Raw genomic sequence first — 22,080 nt, 5'->3', positions numbered from 1 at the left:
ATGATGCTAGGCCTTGGGGATAGAAAGTTAAATAACACAGGATCCTTGTCACAAAGGAGCTCCATACTACAGTAGGGGATCTGGACCTATGAACAGTAACTACCATGCTGTGTGAAAAGAACAATGATGAAGGCACGTCTTAGGAAGCGCAGGGCCAGAGGAGACAGACTCTACTCATGCGGAGGGGTGGGAGGAAAGTTTTCACACAGGAGGAGCTTAAAGAAAGAGAAGGACTGTGGGTGGGGTAGTGGATTCCAGGCAGAACAGTGTGTGCAGAAACAGCATGGTGTGTTTAGCAAACTGTAAGTGTCACTAAATGGGAAGGAGAGGAGGGAGGTCAGGGTGAAGTACAAAATCCAGATCAGCCTATAAATGCTTTATTAACTTGCTTTCTAGAGCAAAGGGAATGGAACTAAAATAGGCACTTTCGTCCACCTCACCTAGGAATGAAAACATGCCAGAAATCCAAATAGAAATCCAATAAGACATCTTCCCCCAGTGACAGTCATCCCCTCCTAGCTTCTCCTGACTTATGTTTGCTGTAAATCTGCCCTTAACCTTCTCTACATGTGCCTCTTGCTAGAAGAACCTGAGTTCTTTTATGACCCAAGTTGACTAGAAACAGGCACCTAAACAATATAAGTTCTGTCTGCTGCCTGTAACCAAATATACCCCTCAGCCTGCTGCGTGGCCTGTAGCGGTCAGTTAGAACGAGCTAAAGGGTCATCCAGAAATGATCATGCTAACCACCTGAAAGAGTCCCCTCAGATCATCCCATCTCTTTGTTGTGTTATTTACTCCTCCTTTCTTTTGAAACCTCAAAATCAAATGTGGCACCTGCATGCAGCCCCAGAGATACTGCAGATTCATTTGGTCCACGCAGTCACCAAACCTGAGAGCCACAGATCCCCCCATCACTGCCAAGCTAGTGGGATGGCACAAGGATAGAGACTAAGTGTAGTGCCTCCCCCTGCCTTACCCATGTAACTGTATCGTATGGGAATACTGGCTTCCATATCTCACTGATTTACTAAATATTTCAGAAAAACGCGCAAAGCATAGCGTATAAAATAACTAACACTCACATACCTGCTCCAGAAATAAACATTTTAAGATCAATTGAAGCCTTTGTGTATCCCTCCCTAGTCACATTCCTTTCCTACCTCTCAAGAAGTATTCATTATCCTAAATGTGTTTATCACACCAAATACTTGTCTTTATATGGTTACTATGGTATATTGTGTTTTAAATATTTTAATATTTATAAGAATGTTATCCAGTAGTATCCTGGTAAATATTTAATAGCATTTACTAGGGAGGTTCTCCAAGGATGAAAAAAAAAAAAAAAGACCTGATTTAAAGCATCTGCCAATTTCCGTGGTGTAAACATTACCACGCTGGCCAACTTCAAGCTACTGCGTGATGTCAGTGCATGAGGAAGTGGGAAGAGATGAGCCCACTAAATGTGAGCCAGTCCCAGCACCCCACTGACTTGTTCTCCTGCTCTATGTGTCCTTAAGTCACCTGATTTTTTATTGTTTTGCGGTTCGCGGGCCTCTCACCGCTGTGGCCTCTCCCGCTGCGGAGCACAGGCTCCGGACGCGCAGGCTCAGCGGCCGTGGCTCACGGGCCTAGCCACTCCGCGGCATGTGGGATCTTCCCGGACCGGGGCACGAACCCGTGTCCCCTGCATTGGCAGGCGGACTCTCAACCACTGTGCCATCAGGGAAGCCCACCTGATTTTTTTAAACAGGAGAAATCGAACAGAAGGTTAATAACATGTATACATAGGAGAGACCCAGGAAAACTGAGTAACTCGCCGAAATGGCTGAAGCCCTCACCTTAAATACCATCTTCCACTATAGACTATAATATCTTGGGAAGGATTTTTCATCGGCTTGATTTGGATCACGTGCCATTCCCACGTTCAGTCATTCCAGCTAGAAGGGTGGGCTACTGTGGTAGCCAAGCTTGGGGCCTAAGCCCTCATCTGTAGCCAGGGAGTTGCTCCAGTTGAGGTTTGCATTGTGTTATAATCCCACAATGGTATTGTGACTGGCAAACCTGCTAAAACTACATGGAGGGTAGAAGATCAAATCCACTAAAGAAGGGATCTTGATAAATACAAATAGAATCTCCGGTGAAGCCACCCCTACTTCTCTAGCCCTCCTCACTCCTCTCTACTTCTGAACTGATACTATATCTAGAGTATCTGTCTCTACTTATCAAATATCTTATGTTTCCTGCTAAATTATATTCTTCTTAAAGTGAGTGGTTATGTCTTCACTTCTGTGTATCCTCTGTAGCCCCTAACAGAGAACTGAGCTTATATGAGGCATCTGATAAATACTGATTCTTAGAACCTGTGGCCTGCTATTTCTAATGGGAGCAGATCTTTTCAATCCAGTCCTATTGACTTCAAACATAGTTTTAACTCAGATTAGAACTTTGACATTATAATGAGATTCTGGAGATAGTAACACTACCAAAAGTGTGTACAGTGCATTGCAATTTAGGAAATACTCTCACATTCTTTGATCCTTACAACTGGATAGAAGGCAGGTGCTATCCCCATTCTATAGTGAAGAAACTGGGGCTAAGCATGGTTAAATGTCTTGCCCAAAGTAGACTGGCTGGTAAGTGGCAGAAACAGATTAGCCACCTTCTAACTGGGCTTTGGGAGCAAAGTTTTCTGTCACGTTCCCTAGAGAGAGCTGAGTGTTATGGGAGGTGTGATGAGGGACTCTTCTGGAAACAGCACTCTGGGGGGCTGCCCTTGAGAAGCTTTGATCGCCTCTCCATCATGTGATGCGTCCATGAATGGATCAGCCTTTGGAGACTCTACCTACATTTGGGCATTCATCACCTGGAACATGTGTTTGAAGCCTGGAGCTAAAGCATCTTTGTGGCCCCGGAGGTTACTAAGGAGAGATTCAGCCCACGTTTAAATGCCAGATGATAGAAGCCAGTGGCCAGGCCATGCAGGCATTTTTGCCAAGTTGGAATGGGAGCAAGTGTGACTAAGCCAATGGGACTAGAGGTGGCAAACAATTCGTGTCTGGTTGGAACCAAGCACCGTGGTGCTGGCGATAACACTTCCAGAACAAGCAAGGGTGACCATAAACCCGTGTTCCAAGGAGCACTGTAAAGGAATGAGCTGCACACACTTCTGTTATTTAACAGAAATTCACCAGGGGGCCCATCTTCTAACCTCAGCAAGAACGGAAATGTTGGCAATGTCACCGTCAGGCCTTCCCCGCCTGCTGCTAGCCTGGCAGAAGCTTGTAAAGGCAGAACTTTGGGGCCCAGACATCTTGTTTCTGTTGCTTTTGCCAGAGAGTTGCTCCAGAGGAGGCTTGCATTGTGTTATAATCACATGGTTTGCAAAATGATAGTTAAGAATCTGTTAGCATTTCCACCCCAAACCTCATATTTTCAGCTGCTCACAGTGACTCAAATATAAGAATTCTCTTTAGGCTGAAATTTGGCACACAGGGTCTCAGGCCCAGCTGGGGAGCAATTTCAACCTTTTTTGGGACCGGATTTCAATAACATCCATTTGGCTGTTTTTGAATAACAGCAGAAGCACAACAGAAGAGAAGTTAGCATTTTTATAGCAAAACGTTGCCATTATATGACTCAAAAACTGGTATTGGGAGTAGGGGGGAACCCACCCTAACAGCTCTCAATACACTCTGGCAGGTGATTAGCCTTTGAGTGGACTAGGCATGTATACTATTTTCTTAAATCTATATCAAATAAAACCCAACCACTAGTCTGTTGTTCAGAACAGAAGAAAGATTTTGTTTAATAACAGATTGTGTTTTTGAAAAGCAAAGTTGACTCAGGAACAATGACACATACCAGTGGATATTGAATTTCTGCTACACCCACTCCTTGGTGCAGTTTGGGCAGTGGCAAATTGTAGGATGCAACCGAATTCCCAAATATAAAGGGAAAAAAATGGCAAGGGAGTAGGGGACAGGGGAGAGGAAGGCAGCACCATGACTGCCACCATGACTGCAAAGATATGAGGAATATCGATGATGATATAAGATCAGGGACCCAAGATCTTGTCCTTTCTTCTTTTTTTTTTTTTTTAATAAATTCGTTTTATTTATTTATTTGGCTGCGTTGGGTCTTCGTTTCTGTGCGAGGGCTTTCTCTGGTTGCGGCGAGCAGGGGCCACTCTTCATCGCGGTGCGCGGGCCTCTCACTGTCGCGGCCTCTCCTGTTGCGGAGCACAGGCTCCAGATGCGCAGGCTCAGTAGTTGTGGCTCATGGCCCAGTTGCTCCGCGGCATGTGGGATCTTCCCAGACCAGGGCTCGAACCCATGTCCCCTGCATTGGCAGGCAGATTCTCAACCACTGCGCCACCCGGGAAACCCTTGTCCTTTCTTCTTGCAGAAGGGAGGCATCAGACCTCAAATCCTCTTCTCCGCCTCTCTGCTCACTAATGATAACTCAACAAATTACAAACAACAGATTCCAAACAAGCAAAATGATACCAAACTTATTTTTGTTAATGAAATATTTCAGAAAATAATAAAAGAAGGCATAGAGAATATTACAGCACACACTCATGTGCCCACTACTCAGTGTATTAAATAAAACATTGCAAATATGATTGAGTCTTCTCTGTGTATTTATCAGCTTTTGTGATGACTTCCTTGTCTCTTAATACAAAGGTTATTATTGTTCTTTATATAGGATGCTATGCCTCCAGTTTGTATTTCATAGAAGTAATTACCTATGATTCCTCTTCCTCCTACATTATTAAAGTTTATCTAAATTCTGTTTAAATTTATGTTTTTCCCAGAAGTTCCTAGGTTCCACCCCTGAATAATAGTCACCTAAATTAAGGTTGGGAACTTGAGACTCAAAAGCACCTTTCTTGGTTAAAGACAAATGAAGACAGTTTTCCTCAATCTCTGCCAAAATGGTGCCCCAACATACCTGAAGAACTTTCTGACAGTTCCATCGTAGGGACTTATACCCAGAGCCTGTAAATTCCAGCCTTTGCATGCTTTCTGCCATATCAAACTTCTGTTTTTTAGGAAAACTGCCTGTTGACTTGGCCATCACCCCTTCCGTGTTGGTCAGTGCCTTTGCAAATAGAAACCTTGATTACGGACGCCTTGATTCTGTGTGTGCTACCCCAGGTTCTCTCCTGATCTCCTAACCATGACCTCTAGGAGAGCGTCTAACCAATAAATAATTGGATAGTAATTAGAGTGTCAACTTTAAGACCCAGAGATACATTTGTCCCAAGAAATCTCAATGCAACAGGCTGTAGAAGTCACGGTAGTTCCTCTCTAGAAGCATCCCCCGCCTACTTCTGGCTCATAGACCCCTGATTTTGTTTGGGTATCAGGCAACCATATGCATCAGGGAGCTTGGACCCCTCCAGCCCTAGGGCAAGAAGCGGCACTACACACCAGCTAAGAATCTAGGCTCATGATTCCTCCATTAGTAATTGTGTGGCTCTAGGTAAATGACTACAACTTGTGTGTCTCAGTTCTACTTCTCTTGTCAGAGATTGTTATAGCTGACATGCTGGGTTTGGCAGAGTTAAAAAACCAAAAAAACAGGGGCTTCCCTGGTGGCGCAGTGGTTGGGAGTCCGCCTGCCGATGCAGGGGACACGGGTTCGTGCCCTGGTCCGGGAAGATCCCACATACCGCGGAGCGGCTGGGCCCGTAAGCCATGGCCCCTGAGCCTGCGCGTCCGGAGCCTGTGCTCCGCAATGGGAGAGGCCACAACAGTGAGAGGCCTGAGAACCAAAAAAAAAAAGAAACAAAAAAACTCAAAACACAAAAACCCTGGTAACTTGTTAATGTTGTTGAGTCCCTGAATTAACCAACCACAGGGATTTTCGTCTGCTGTATTCACTCAAACATCTCCAACACATAAAGAAATACTGGCACATAGAAGATGATCAATAAATACTGGTTGAATTGAATTGACTTGAATCTCAGACTCACCAAATTTCAGACAAGTTGTTTTGTTATGTAAGATAGTAAATATCCTCTTACTTCTAGCTGAAAGCATCTTGATATACAGATATCATTTGTCTAGAAAACAACATTCTTTTCTAGGTATGACTGTCCCTTATACCTAAACAAAGATTGTTATGATGATTGCTAAGTTAATATAATGTGACTCCCTGGGCACAGTTAGTTCATTTGGGGTGGGGGGGGTACTTAAAACCCCAAATGGGCCAATCATAGTCCTTCCCCAGGAGTTTGGAATTAGACTGAGAGATTCAAGTTCAGTCTTGCTGCTTTTTAAAATGACAGAAAGGTGTTGGCAATTGTATTTCCTGAGTTAACTCAATGGTGAGCGCTATCAGCAGGTTAGCAGTCAGCAAGAGGATGGAGTGAAGCAGATTGATGGAAAAACAAAGACAGAAGATAGAGAACACTCATGGTATTTGTGTAGTTCCAGTTGTTTTTGAGACCCACCTACATTTCAGTTCTTGGCATCTGGGAAAAGCATGAATTTTCTCTTAATAAAGTCTCCCTTTTCATTGGGGTGTTCTGAGTTGGGTTCCTGCTAATTGCAGAGAAGAAACCCTAAGAGTGTTTTATTTAAGTATAGTTATGAATTCTGAGCAAACAGCACCTTACTTCCTATAACTTATATGCACCCAAGAGAAGTAAAAATGTTACATAAAGTAGAAACACTGAAGGACAAATATAACCCAAAACATAACTGTAAACTTTGGGAAACTTACACCAAGAACGAGCTATATGAAGCTAGTTGTCTCAAGTCTACCTTTAAGCCATCTTTTATAACCCTCTCATTCCAACTCTCTTTGTCTATACAGACATGGTGACCAGTCTGAAATTCTTCAAGGTTTATTTACAATGCTGTGATCCACTACATGCCCTGGTTTTCCCATGTAGCACACTCTGTAACTGAAACCCTGTCTATTCTAGCTGTTCAGTACTTAACTCCTGCAGTTCTCCTTTTTTGGATTAGCTTCAAATAACTTCATGGTTTTCCTTTTATTTTTCTTTGAGGATTCAATGTACCGTTCCAAGACTACCTACCTTTATCAACCTGATACTATTGCTGGGTTCCATGTCAATAATTTTTCACTAGCCCACAGGGACCATCTGGTCTAATGCCCTGACTCTGTTTGCCATTTGTGCAGCTGCCTGCACATCTGTATGTTCTGATGAATCCTTTTATTATTTTCTGCTTTCCATTGCATGTTGTCAAAGGCCTGGGGACTGAATCTGTTTGAATTTTGTCTGTAGGGCTCTGAGCATTGAGCAGTGTGTGGCTTGGAAAACAGAAAACATTACCTCTAGCAAACTGGATTCATGGAGTCATGACGAATGGAAATGATGAGAGAGATTTGAATCCAGGACTGGGACTGGATTCCATATTCAACTCCTAGCTAAGAAAGATTATTTTAAATGTTCTTACACTGAACTACCATTTCAATGCTTTGAGCTGAGACCTACTCACACAATGGTTATTTCCTTGTAAGTACTTGTTATTTACTTGTGTTAGCTGTTTAAATATTAAGAGTTTTTATATTGGCTTTTTAGAATTGCTTACGATACATTCTTACTCTTTAACATGTATTCCCTACTCTCACTCCCTCTCTCTCTCTCTCTCTCTCTCTCTCTCTCTCTCCACACACACATACACACACACACACACACACACACACACACGCACACGCACACAGGTGATCATTTGAAAAATCAGGCCTTAAGGCTGGATCTATACTTGGCCAACATCTTCAAGGTCACTGACTTTACTTCTTCTCTCTGCTGTGCAGGAGCCAAAGAGAGTGAGTCATCAGGGTGAATAATGCCTCTGTAATACTACCAGATTGTGTTTGTCTCCACTTCAAAGCTCTTAGTTTTAACAGAATAGTATTTCTCCACCCGCCCACCCAAACAGCAGTCTGGATAGCTGAGAGGCAACAGTTAGATGAACAGTAGCATCATTTCCATAGGATGGACTATGTCCCACCCCACCCACGCCCCCGCAAAAATCTAGCAGCACCCCTTACAGAAGTTCTCAGGCCAAATTCTAGTCAGGTTTTGGCTGACTAGTGATTGCATCTCATCACCGTCTTTTCTTTTTCTTTCTCTCCTCCCTCTCTTCCCTCCCTCCCTCCCTCCCTTCCTTCCTTTTCTTCTTTCTTCCTTTGTTTTCACCTCACCCAGGATTATAAATATGCCTTTCTTGATCAGTCTTCTGTCACTACTCATTCCTTTATCCCTTTACTTTCTTTCCATCCAAAAAAAAATTTGTGACTTTGAGTTTGTCAGGAAAGAAAGAAAGGAGGGAAGGAGGGAAGGAAGGAAGGAAGGGAAGGAAGGAAGGAAGAAAGAAAGACGGAAGGAGGAAGAAAGAAAGTTTTCATATCCTAGAATCTATTCCCATTTCCACAGCACCCTCATGACTCCTCTTGCAAGGACTCGTTACTTTAAAAGTCATGTCTCTTTGGTGGAATTACAGTGTGGAGTGGCCATGATGGAAAGAATAATAGCAGAGCTACCACTATTGAGCACCTAATCATGGTGCCAGGTACTTTATACACATATTTCATGAAATCCTCACAATTGAAGTAGCCTTATTATCTTTCACACACATGATTAAAGTGAGGTTCGGAGAGATTGAATAACTTGCCCAGGGTCACAGCCAGTAAGCAGAAAGGTAAATAATATCTAACTGTATATGGTGCCAAGATCTGTGAGTTTTTGCTCAGCTGCTTCATTGAGAGGGGAGATATTAACCAGTCTAGAGTTCTAGCTTTTCCAAGCCTTTCTTTTCTTGATGCTAATTTATAGAATAACTTGAAAGAAAACAATTTTCTTTGATCATTCCTATGTCAGTTCAGCCCAAAGCACCTCCTCATTGTTGCTGATGGTATTTAAGGTTATCCTTCCTACAGGAGAATAACATGTCTAAGATATTTTGCCAGTCCTCTTTCGTGTCCTACAGGTGCTAGTCAAAGTTCCTCTAGACCTAAGATAATAATATAATTAATCATTCAAACTGGGACACTTTTAAAAATGAAAAGAAGTGCTTTAATAACTATGCTGGGCACTCTGGGGCTGCCACAGGCAAACTGGAATGAATGGCCACCCTCTTACAACAAACTATAACCAAGCGAGTGTCTCCTGTGGACAAAGAGAGTATTGATGATGGTCCAGCCTTAACTAAACACTATGCAAAGCAAGAGAACAGAGGCATGGGGAAGAGAAGCTGGAACAACCAGACCCAAAGCCCTGTCTCACAAGCAGTTACTGCACTTCTGGGCCTGGCTGTGTGTGGTGGGAGAGCGAAGGTAGCTGGAAATGACTCAAAATTAGAATGATCATTGTTCCTGTTGCTTTAGGAAGAGGTTCTACAATTTCAGTGTACTTAAGAATCACCATCGGGCTTCCCTGGTGGCGCAGTGGTCGAGAGTCCGCCTGCCGATGCAGGGGACACGGGTTTGTGCCCCGGTCCGGGAGGATCCCACGTGCCACGGAGCGGCTGGGCCCGTGAGCCATGGCCGCTGAGCCTGCGTGTCTGGAGCCTGTGCTCTGCAACGGGAGAGGCCACAGCAGTGAGAGGCCCGCGTACCGCAAAAAAAAAAAAAAAAAAAAAAAAGAATCACCATCATTTTTATTTAAAATTGGGATCCCTGAACTCCATAACTTAGAGATGTTGAAACTGTAGTCTGAGGTGGGCCCAGGAAACTGCATTTTAACATCCCCCCCCCCCCCCCGCCCCCATAGAGATTTTGATCTAGGTAATTTATGAACTACCCTGGGGAGGAAAACAGTGTTCTATGATACAAAGTCTCTGCATACTAACTCTACAAAGATGGGCACGGTGGCAGAGGAATTCCCTGCAGGACTTAATAACACAAGTATTTACAACATGAAGATTTGTTCACAGGTAACGTCTGTTTGACCTGGATCACCATTTGGATCAAATAATTTGAACTATGTTAACCTTATAATTACTTTCAACATAGATTCTCAGAGATTCTCAGCCATATATGTGTATATACATATACATATATATATATTCTCATTATCTTTATACTGAATTCAAAGAAGAGAGAGAACATGTTCCATGTTTTCTGATAATCACTATAATAATAGTTGCCATTTATTGAGCAATGCTCTTGTGCCAGGCATTTATCTACATTACCTCGAATACCAACACCCTCAGAAGTAAGTCGTGTTAGCTGTTTTATAGATGATGGACCCCTGGCTCGGAGAAGGTGACTTGCCTGAGGTGTTGCAGCTAGTACCTGGCAGACCTGCCAATTGATACCAGATCAGCTGCCTCACCCTTGAAATATTTAGTGAACTCAAAAGCACCGTGTGAGCACTGAAAAATACTTGTTGGAAGGCCCCATCATGCATGTGAGCTAGCATGATCCGCTGCAAGAAGAATTCCTAGACAGAGTAAACACTTGAATGGTGACTTTGAAAAATGCTGAGGCATCGCTTTGATATAAAAAGGCAGGATAAAGCCGATTCTCAGTCAACATTTGGGAAGCTTGGGGGTACATCTCACTGTTTACCAGGCTGGCCTCTGGATTTATTTCTCCTTTGCTGGCTGTGCTGCTGCTACGCTCTTTATTCATATTTTCAAGGAAACACAAGTAAAGCGACTGTTCTTTCACTGCGCTCCCTTCCCATAGTCAGCCTGCTTCTCCAAGTGCCACGGGCTGGTTCCACACGCAGCATGTCTTGTCGAAGGGCTGGTGGCAGCTGCAAGTTGGTGTGTGACACATTGAGTAGTCATATTTCTCTTCTCTGTGGCCCTCCAAAGCCCTTTCCAACATAACTTTTCCCCATCTGTTCTCGTTTGCACTGCATAATAGGGGACAGGTTTTGGAACTTGGGATTCAAAAAACATTAAGAGAAAATAAAAATGAGATGGAATTTGAGTAGAAAGAAACTCACTGGCTCCTCCCTCCCCCTCCTCAGTTACTGGGATCATTACCAGAGTATTAAATTGATCAAGGTTTTCCTCTAGTCGATTCTCTTTATGTGGTAGTGGAGAAATGTGAGAGCATTTAAAAATCTCTTTAAACTGTCTGCATAGCAATGAGATAGACAGCATGGCCGAGTCATTAGCAGATACAGCATTGCCCAGTACCTGACTTAAAGTTTTCCCCCATTTGCTTAGAATCTCTAATTTGCGTTAATTGCCTCATGCCTCAGGTTCCTCCCCTATAAAATTGAATGCGTGATGTGAATTTTAGAATACTTAGAGACAGGGTTTTCTAAAGTGCTGTAAGCCCACCTCTGTGCATGCAATAAATGATTTTGGAAATGATACATCATTAAATTTTAAAAGTAATAAATTTCTTCTGACATACACTAGGAAAAAAACTGCACATGGTACAATATACCCATGATTTCACAGATATTTTTGCATAAGATGAGGCTAAACTAGGCATTTAAGTTTTAAAAGTGAACAAATTTAAAGAAGAATATTCAGCAAATAATAATAAAGGTGAATATGGCAAAACAAAAACAAAAGTACAAGCTTAGCGGCTTAGGAAGCAACTATAGAAGAGCAGTCGTTCTTTTATCCTTTACGTTTATTTTAGGAAAACCTTTATTGTGTGGGCCTCGGGTTCCCAATGTTGGATGAATCGCACTATCATCGTCACTCTAGCAGGGGCTTCTAATCCTTTTGAGATCAGCCCTCTTTGAGAATCTGAGTAAAGTTATGGCTTTCCCCTGAACATGCGTATTACCATATACAAACACACTTCTGCATATAATTTCTCCGTTTTCAAGACCACTTGGAGTCCATCTTTGGACTCCTGGAGATTGGGGGCACATAAATTCAAGGTTGTGTCCACTTGCTTGACAACCTCATTCTCTGCTTTCTTAAGTTCACAGGTCAGTTGAGCCTTTAAGCCACACCTTCTATACTTCTGCAAGGAACACCATCTTCCTTCACTGCCTGCCCAGGGCAAAGCCAGCCAGCCTGCTGCCTACAGTTGTGTAGATAGTACAGAAAATAGTCTCTCTTGCCCCACTTTAAAAAAAATCAGAAATAATACAGAAAGTTCCATAGTTGAGACATGTTGTTGTTTGCCCCAAGCCAGACCAATCAGTGTCTTTTTCCATTTTCCATCAGAACTTGGAAAGAGAGGTGCATGATATGAAACTCAGGAAAGGGTCCTTATTTGTTAATTCTGCAGAGAAGCATGCCAGGTATCAGAGAGGTGATCTGTAAATACTTTTGATGATATTGATCCCTTCAGCAAACTCCTTTGGAGCTGAAAATGCTCTGTTTTAGTAAATTACTCCCATAACCCATTTTCCACCCTCTTCTCCAAATATCCAGTTATTAGTGAGAAAGCCGGTGGTAATATTACTGAGAAGAGTAATGGTGACCACCTGCACTTCATGAACATATCCCAGGCACTGTACCTCCTGCACTGCGGGTTATATGTGTCCCTCATTTAATATCCTCAACTCCCTCATGAGGCAGGTGGTATTATCTTCTCCATTTCACAGATGAGGAAACTGAGGTTATAGAGTCAGAAAGTGCTAGAACCAGTAATCAGAACCAGGACTGCCTCCCTCCAGACCTAGCAGTTTTTTCTTCTAAACTCTGAACTTTTTCCTTTTCAAAGTAGTGAAACATCTTATCCTGTCCCTGTCTTTCTATTGTTTCCATCCTCCCCCATCCTGCCATCTCCAAGAATTTTTGTCCAATTATACTAGCCAATATAGATGTATATCTCTCCTTTTTAAACTCAAATGGTAGCATATGATCCAATTTCCTGAAGTTTGCTCCCCCCCACCCCAGTTATCACTATATTGAGGAGCTCAGTTCATAGCAATACATCAAGAATTTCCTTATTATTTTTAAAGCTTCATAGTGGCTTATTATAAGTATGTATCATAATTTAGGGACTCACTATCCTATTGATAGATATTTAGGTGGTTTTCAACCTTGCATTTTTACATATAGCACTGCAACAAAAACCTTTCACATACATCACTTCACAGTTGGGTGAGGATATGTGCAGGAAATAGTCCTAGAATGGAATTGCAGGGTCAAAGGGTGTGGGCATTTGTAATTTTGCAATACAATGTCAAATTGCCCTTCACAGACCTTGTACCAACTTCCAATTTGACCATAATGCATGAGGGTAAGTAATAGTATTCTTGATAATTTCACGTTCTTTTTCTACTCCCACATTATGTAAGTTTCATCTTCTGTAAAATGTCTCAAATTATTTCAGTAAAAAGAAAAACATAAGGCTTACACTTGGTTTCTGCTCCCTGGTCACATACACACATATACAGAATTTTTCCTGTTGCACGTTTTCACCTACTGTGCTTAGAGCTCCCCCTAACTTCCAAAGGAAGCTCAGAGGTTACACGGTTTAAGGAGTGACTCTCAGCAAGTTAGTCCTGGTGGACCACCCAACTTACCACTAAGCCTTTCCGGGAGTTTCCAGTAACATCTTCTTCCTCCCTATATCCCCAACCATCCCTCCTCTCAGTCCACTGTCAGGCACGCCCACCACAAAGCCCCCTGACTCCAGCCTTCCTAGTGGACCAATTCCGTCCATGCCACTCTATTTCTTCTTCACATTTCTTTGGGAGGTTAATGGCTGTGGAAATCTAAAACAGCCCCTCTTCAGGAAGTGGTAAAGTCTCTTGGAATAATAGAAACCAGCCTTGAAAGAGCTCCTGAATTCATCAGCATTTTCAATTAATTAGAAACCTTAGAGAAGTAATGATATGCATAAAAATTCAAGATGGTAGAATGAGCAGTGACCAAAACCTGGTAAATTAATATGGATACTGTAACCTTTAAGTATGAACAATAAAAAAAAAAAATCTAAAGGACAAGGAGAAGCACCTTCCTCCATCTCTCTTCTTCACAAATTCACATCCCTTGTCTTCCTTTAAATTATTTTTAGATATCAATTATGTAGCAAAGAAGAAGAACCAGAAGCAGAAGAGCCAGAACTGCTCCTCTTCTTAGTAATAAGGCTTTGTCTTCACAGGAACTCAAGTTCAGTTCAGAAACTTTCAAACGTGGCTTTAAAGGCTTTTGTGAGTCAACTGTTAGTGAATCACACAAAAGGGGCCTTTATTAATAAGCATATTCTGTTCATTATAAAGAAATGAAAGCCTCAGAATAATTTGCCAAATGTTTAAAGAGAAAACAAAAAACAATGTGGTAAACATATCAGGACTTGATGAGCTGTCTAGGTAATTGGTTGTTTCTATGCACCTGGTTCCAAAGACAATATTTAATGTGTAATCTGTTTCATTTTGCTTGGGGAAGTAAGTGTAACTCTACCCCCTGGATCACATCTGCATTAAAATTAGGGGAGGCAGTCTTGTTTCAGTGAGTGGAAATTTATGCACATGAGTTGTCTTTTACATGGAGACAGCAATTATACCCCTAGAAATGCAGTCTGTGGGAGAAAATGACATATTCAATGCTGGGGAACAAAAGCCTAATGCGAAGGGGACATTAACAAGGTTGGGAACCCCTTCCCAACAATTAACATGATCATTTACAAAATCTGCAATGTATAAAATTATTTTAAAAACATGTTTTTCAAAACAATGTGTTTTGCTCCTTCCTTCTCAAAAAAAAAAAAAAAATGGAAGAAAGAAAAACAGATTCAGCAGCAGCCATGCAGAATCTATTCCACTGTAACACATATTTTTAAATTGCTTCAGATATATTTAAGGACTGAAATAAACAAACTCCAGTGAGTGGTAGGTGACCCCTGGTTTAACAGCCTTATAAGGACTGAGGGGAAAATGTGGCCAAGAATTTTTCGTTTTTATGTGAGGAAGCTGTGGTGTTTGAAAGTAACAATTCCTAATCAGAGTTCTTGAACTCAGGAAGATTGCATACAGCATATGCAAATAAAAGTCTTTATTAGCTAAAACTAGTTTTTAAAAAATGATTTGTTGGTTGACTTATTAAAAAGGACAAAGCTGGAGCCATTAAAATGGATTTAAGTTTTGGTTTCTTCACTCCATCTTCTCTGGAGACTGCAAGAAAGGGATGAGGGAAGATATGTTTTTGGCCCTCATTTCCCTTGTGTTCTCTCTACCTTCGTGCTTCCTGGGAACATATGAACTACTAATGATCACATTTTATCTCATGTACTAATTGTATCACCAGTAGAAAATTACAAGCCCTGCTTAACTAAAATAGGTTTTTGTAAATCAATTTGTTTTTGAGGTTTTCTGAGTTTTTAATGCTTGATCTTAATTTTTGGTGCATTTTTGTTTGACTAGTTTTGCTTCAAATTCAAAGCACTAGTACTTTTTATTAATCTGCTATGAGTTTTTATTTTATTTTGATTTTTGATAACTTAAGTCTTTCAATTAGTTTTGGTATATTTTCAGAAAGTAACATTTATAGAGCAACTTCAATGGGCCAGGCATTGGGGAAATGCGAGCTGCAAATTCTAAATCCTGACTAACTTTTAGAAAATAGTAGGAACTTTAAATGTGAATAAACATAGAAGAAATAAAGTTTGAAATGTTTCTAATATTTTCTGAACCACTAGAACACTGAAATCATAGATACTGTAAAACAGCGTGACAACATGATATATGGGAAAGGGCATGGTAGAATGGGGTTAGGAGCTCTGAATCTACTGTATATTGATTAACTACCTCTTTGGGGGGAATTCACTCAAGTTCTTTAAGCCTCTATTTCCTCTACAGTTAAAAAGTTAAAATGGAGGTGGAGCCCATTGACCTGGTCTCCTCAACAGATCAATGGCATCAGCATCACCACCGCCACCACCACCAAGAACAAAAATGGGTGGGGTTGGGGTAGGGAGGGAGGACTAAATATTCTCAAAATTAAAAGAGACTTAATAAAAGGCCAAACAACTACATGATACAAGCAGGTATTGTCTGGGTCCTGATCTGATGAAAGACCTTTCTGAGAAAATCTAGGCAATTAGAATCTGAACTGGGCATGTACCAAGTAATCATTAATTTTGTTAGGTATGTTAGTGGCATTACGGTTGGGTAAGAAAATGTCCATATGTTTTAGAGATGCTTGCTGAAATCTGTAGGAATGGAATGACATGACGGCTGAAGTTTACTTCTAAATAAGACCCCATCCCCCCCCCCCCCAAAAAAAGGGGGTGTGAAAGAGGGCATGGGAAATAGATGAATCAAGTCTGGCCTAATCTTGATCATTGTTCGACCTGGTGATAGGTATATGGGGCTCATTATTCTATTTTTTTCTTTTATGTTTATCTTTGAAAGTTTTCATTAAAAAGTAACCATAACATCATGAAATCCTCAAAAAAAACAGGAAAAAGAACAAGAAAAGTGGAGTTGTACTAAATTTTTCTAAATTCTTTTCAAAATAGAAAACCCCATCATTCTATTTCAAAGTCTGAACAATGATCACTGTAAAAATATAAAGCAATTTTTGTTTTGATTTTCAAAATCAAATAGTATCTAATTAAGGCTGTGTTCTGATTATTACGTTTCACTGACACCTAATACACAATTAACTGAAAATCAAGTAGAAGCAGACAATTCACAGTAGAAGAACTTCTGATGAACGTTTGATTTGTCAACAAATCTTTGCTTGATTTGTCAACAGGGTACCCCGACCTTTAGCAGCAGTAGAGTAAGCTTTTCTAAATTGAAAGCTCATCTCAGCTCTTTGAGAGGTTGCATGGAATGGCCTTTGCTGTGTGTTCACTCAGATCAATAAATTGCCTTTTTCCTCTCTCTTCACCAAATGGGTTACGTACGTGGCCATTTTCTATCCAGGAATAATCGCTGTCATCCATACTTTTTCCTTGCTGTTTGTGTATTTCTTTTCTCTTCCAAGGTCCTGAAGAGATTCAAATGTTTTCACATCCCACATGTTGAAACTCCAGTTTCTTAGCTGTGATCAGTATAACATCTTTAGCTGCTAAAGAATGATACGTTTGCTTTCTTCATTCCACACTGGATCTCTGTGTTAGAAACTGGAGGATTTGGGAACCTTTTGTATTCTGTGGTGAAGCACTGGGAGGAACTGAGTCAGAGTTAATCTTCAGGCTGTTAATGAACACAACATTGTGAATCAACTCTACTACAGTAAAAGAAAGTTAATATCACACACACACAAATTCAGACTGTTCATTGGCTTTAAAACTCATGTTTGTCAAAAAGAAAAATGGAGTGCGACTTGAGTGCATTTTATATATCCTAGTATATGTGGCCCAGTGTTGATGTTACCTTTTACAGGGGTGGGCTGAACACAAGTTACCTGACAACTTAGGAAAATCAAAGCTTATTAAAACAGTTTTTTATATTATTGGTAGTAAATACAGTATGATTTTGGGAGCTTTAGAATGAAATTGTTGAACTGTTTTATCAAACTGCAAGGAACTTCAAAGAAGTTAGCAATTTCTTAAGTAAAATAGGAAAGAGTCCCCGTAAAGAAAGGCAGCCAGTCCCATTGCAAAAATGTGAGAAATAATAAGTGGAAACCAAGTCAATCTTTAAAAGTTGTTGATAGATTGGAATTTCTACCTGGTCGATGCTCAGCAGGAGAGAAAAATAGAAAGCTCTTTATACTCTTATCAATAAAAATAACACTAACATTCCAATGGAATAATAGGTAAAGGGCATTAACTGAAAAGAAAATTAGAAAAATACAAACAGTTGATATATTTATGAGCAAGGTACAACCTCATTAGCAATCAAGAGGATGCAAATTAAAACACAGAAGTTTTTAAATTTCCAAATTGGCAAGGATAATAGAGGGTGTGGTGACAAAGACAGCAAAGGGTATGGTGAGATGGACAAGCCACTGGAAGCAGTTCAAATTACTTAGCAATTGGAAATATGATCTAGGTTTCTACTTTGAGGAACCTATCCTAAGGAAATAATGAGAAGCTGTAAAAGGTTGTGGTCTATCCATAGGCTTAAATCAGGCAAAAAAATCATACTCAGAGAATATCTAATGACTTGGGAAAATGCTAATAATATAACTAAGACAAGTAGGAGAAAACTATGCTTATTTCCTTGTAATATATAAATATGCACAGAAAAGACCAAGAGAAAATTTCCCCAAATTTATATCTATTTATATCAGAAATAGTAAAATTAAGTGATTTTATCTCCTTTGAAATACTTTTCTCTATTTCCTCTGTATATTTTCATAGTGAATATTGCATTATTTTAATTTTCTTTCTAATAGATTTGTTTGTTTTTATTATAACAGTACCAATTACTTTAAAATTTTTAGGAAATACAACATAAGAATAAAAAGCGTAAATATGGTGAGCTAATGTGTACAGGGTATCTTTTGGAGGTAATGAAAATGTTTTAAAATTGATTGTGATGGCTGTAAAACTCCGTGAATATACTAAAAACCATTGAATTGTACACTCAAATGGGTCAATTATACGGTATGTGACTTTAACCTCAATAAACTTGCTATAAAAACCAAAAAAGTATAAAGATCACCCACATTGCCAAGATTACCACTGACAGCATCTTATTCCATATCTTCCAAACTCATTTCTGTGCATCACACATATCTGTTTAAAAATTAAAAATCAGATCATACCATGCATATCATTTAAAAAGCATTTTTAATTACAACATGTGTAACTTTCTAATCAGAAAGTATAAAGGGACCTAAAGGTGATTAGGACAGCCGAGAGTTCCGAATCCAGCCTTACCTTAAGGAGCTGTGAGACCTTGAGGAATCACATGACTTTTCAGCAATAAACTTTTTCCTTGTAAAAGACAGAGCTGGGACTAGATGAGATTTTGGTCCCTTCCAGTCTTAGACTTCTGTGAATCTATGCTTACTTGAAGGGGGGAACAATAATAGTAGTAAAACTTGTAATTACTTCGTTGTGATAGCAAAGACTATTTAACAATCGGGCCTAGTATTATTGATATGGTGATAAAGGAAGCAAAGGACAGAAGAGTGCACATGTATAGTTTCATACGTCTACAATGTTTCTGTAAGGAAGCATTAAGAGGGTGGGTGGCTGGGAAAATGGTGATTCTGGAATTTACTTTTTGTTATACAATATATCCTTTTGTATTTGCATAATTTGTATCTTTCTTTTTTAAAACAAAATATATATATATTTTTTTTGGTACCGCGGGCCTCTCACTGTTGTGGCCTCTCCCGTTGCGGAGCACAGGCTCCGGACGCGCAGGCTCAGCGGCCATGGCTCACGGGCCCAGCCGCTCCGCGGCATGTGGGATCTTTCCGGACCGGGGCACGAATCCGTGTCCCCTGCATCGGCAGGCGGACTCTCAACCACTGCGCCACCAGGGAAGCCCTAAACAAAATAATTATTAGGGGAAAAATCTTGTTAACAAAGGAGTACAGATGTCTTGGGTGTAATGATAAATGACATCGAGCAAATTGTCACTCACTCCTTTGCTTAAACCCCTTTAATCACTTCCCTGGCTCTGTTCTTGTGAGACCTGCATGAATGGGCTGGGCCACCGCAGTCTTCTCTGGTCACTTCACCATATGCTCCTTTCACTCCAGTCCCACTGGCCTTCTGTTAGTTCCTAGAGAATCTTAAGCTCTTCGTCCCCCAAAATGTCAAACACAGCATCAACAATTGCAGATAATAAGCTTCTTAGTAATTCTAACTTGAGTCGTGGAATTTTGAAACTAAGAGACCTCTGAAATGCAACTCACCCCTCACTTTCCACCTGAGGAGAAGCTAGGCTGAAGCTAGGCTCTGCAATCTGAAGTTACCTGCCTAAGGTCACATAGCTAGTCCTCCGCTATATGTAATTAACCTTACTTAGCAGCTGATCTCTGGAGTTTCATTAAACAAAAGTAGGTTAATAAAGAGGAAGGCTTTGGATTTTAGATATTGGTAGAGTAGGGCTACACTAGGACTTGGAAAATTAATTTGATTTCTTATCCATGAAAATGTCTTCATGATGCCAGTGTTCGGAGGGACCAGTCAGGCAAAGGAATGTTCCTTAAAAACAAAAAGCCACTGTAAGGCTGGATTCTACCAAGAACTACACAGTTATATTCAAAATATATTTGTTTAATTTGAGGAAGGAATTAATTTGGTTGTCCTGAGGGCATTCACCAACAGGGAGTAGCTTTTAAAAATCCACATCTCTACAATGTAGCAAAATTAACCATAGTTAAGCGAATTAGAGACTCAAGCAGCTTCAGAATGTGTGCAAGACCGAGGACAGGGCTGATGGGCATCTAGCCCTCAAGGTTGCAAGGAAATGAGTCACAAAGAGACCGAGATGCAGGCAAAGAATGAGACAAGGCTCTGAGGCCTCTGGGAAATTTTCTTCTGAAAGATATGGACCTACCAGCAGAGCACAAAAATGCCTAATTTGAATTCTATTCTCTAATTCCTAACTCCCGCTTCACACATATAAGTCCATATACATTCCTCACCAGTTAGGTTTGTTCCATGATCGTCAGACCCTTTAAAAATATATGCATTTCTATTTTTATAATGATTATTTCTGCTTATGAAAGTAATATAGAAAACTTACAACACACAGACATGTGTAAAGAAGAAAATACGTTAACCCTATCCATGATTCAAAGATAATTACCACACATCTGAAATAATTTCCTTCTAGTCTTTCATCTTTGTGTATATGTGAGTGTGAGGGATTCGTGTGTTTATAAGGGTCATGGAATTGGAATATTATCTTGGTATCCTATTTTTTCAACTTATGCTTTATTTTTGGCATTTCCAAAATTATTAGATGATGGTCATTCTTTTATATAAATCTTTGTGTGATTATTATTTTCATAGAATAAATTCCTGAAATGGGATTAAAGTATCAGGTTATAAATATTTTTAAGGTATTTGATACATATCATTTAATTATCTTCAAGAAACTGGTTTCCAGTTTACACTCTCCACAGCAACTGAATGTCCTTTAAAAGTCAATCTTACCAACAGATAAGATGCTCACTTGCTGGCAAATTGTGTAAAACATTTTATCTCAGTTTTGTTTGCACTACCCTTTTAATTTTTAGAGTAAACTTTTTCCTAATGTTCATATGTAAAATTTATTTTTCCTTGTCTGTTATGACGTCTACCCAACTTTCTATTAAAAGGTCCATTTTGTTGATTGGTAAGTTTTTTTTTAATATATTAAAGATTTTAACCCTTTTGAGTATATGTTGTAAGGAGCTTCACTCCTCGGCTCCCCCCACCCCGTTTTATCTGTTTGCTTGTTCCCTAAGACATTTTAAGGAAAAAAATTTACATAGTCAAGCCAACCAATCTTTTTTATTTCTTCCATAGCTTTTATTTAGAAAGTCCTTTCTGGGAATTCCCTGGCAGTCCAGTGGTTAAGAATTGGCATTTTCACTGCTGTGGGCCTGGATTCGATTCCTGGTCTGGGATCCTGCAAGCCCTGTGGTGGAACCAAAAAAAAAAAAGTCCTTTCCTCATCCAAAGGTATCTACCTATATTTGCTTTGAGTTAATTTATAATTTAAAAAATATGTTTAACTCTTTATTCCTTCTGGAAATATTTTCAGGAATGGTGTGAGAAGATGCAATAACAGGATTTTATCCAAGTGCCTCAACATTGTTTAATGAATAATCTTTCCTTTCTGCAATGGTTTTGTAATGCCTCTTTTATCACGTGGTTGGCTCATAGCCGCACACTGGTTTGCATGTAACCCGCTGTGCCAGGAATCGCTGGATGAACTTTCCCAAGTGGGAAGTGGCTGTAGCTCCCACAGTTCTTTGAATACGGTGGATGTCCAATAAAGTCTTGTATGAAATGAACAATTAACGAGTCATTCACACACCTGGGAAAGTTTAACTGGAAGATAAACAAGTGTCTGTCCTACCTGGTTAAATGTTTACCTTTTGAGGAAAAGGGTGCCAGTCCTGATAGGATTTTTAGTGACCCTTTCAGGTTATGATTTCCCTTCCACCTCTTACTGTTCTGATCCAGTCATTTCAATCTTTGGAACATAATATTGGTTTCTTATGGGCCTCAGTATTAGGACTAAATTCTAGATCTCAGGGTCTTTTAATTCATCATTCGCCAGGAATAGTTATGATGCAGCTTGGTCAGTATTTC

At 40.2% G+C, this 22,080-nt stretch overlaps 1 long non-coding RNA gene across 1 annotated transcript; it reads left to right on the top strand.

Annotated features, from left to right (window-relative positions):
- Positions 1-7,349: 7,349 nt before the first annotated feature.
- Positions 7,350-21,573, top strand: LOC307188052. The gene is made up of 3 exons (XR_013828798.1): positions 7,350-7,495; positions 21,289-21,444; positions 21,527-21,573. It is a non-coding gene; the product is annotated as an uncharacterized lncRNA (long non-coding RNA).
- Positions 21,574-22,080: the final 507 nt, after the last annotated feature.

Source organism: Stenella coeruleoalba (assembly GCF_951394435.1).
Source record: "Stenella coeruleoalba genome assembly, chromosome: 6".
Lineage (NCBI taxonomy): Eukaryota > Metazoa > Chordata > Mammalia > Artiodactyla > Delphinidae > Stenella > Stenella coeruleoalba.
Note: the sequence above shows the minus strand (reverse complement) of the source record. Positions and strands in the feature narration are given on the sequence as shown.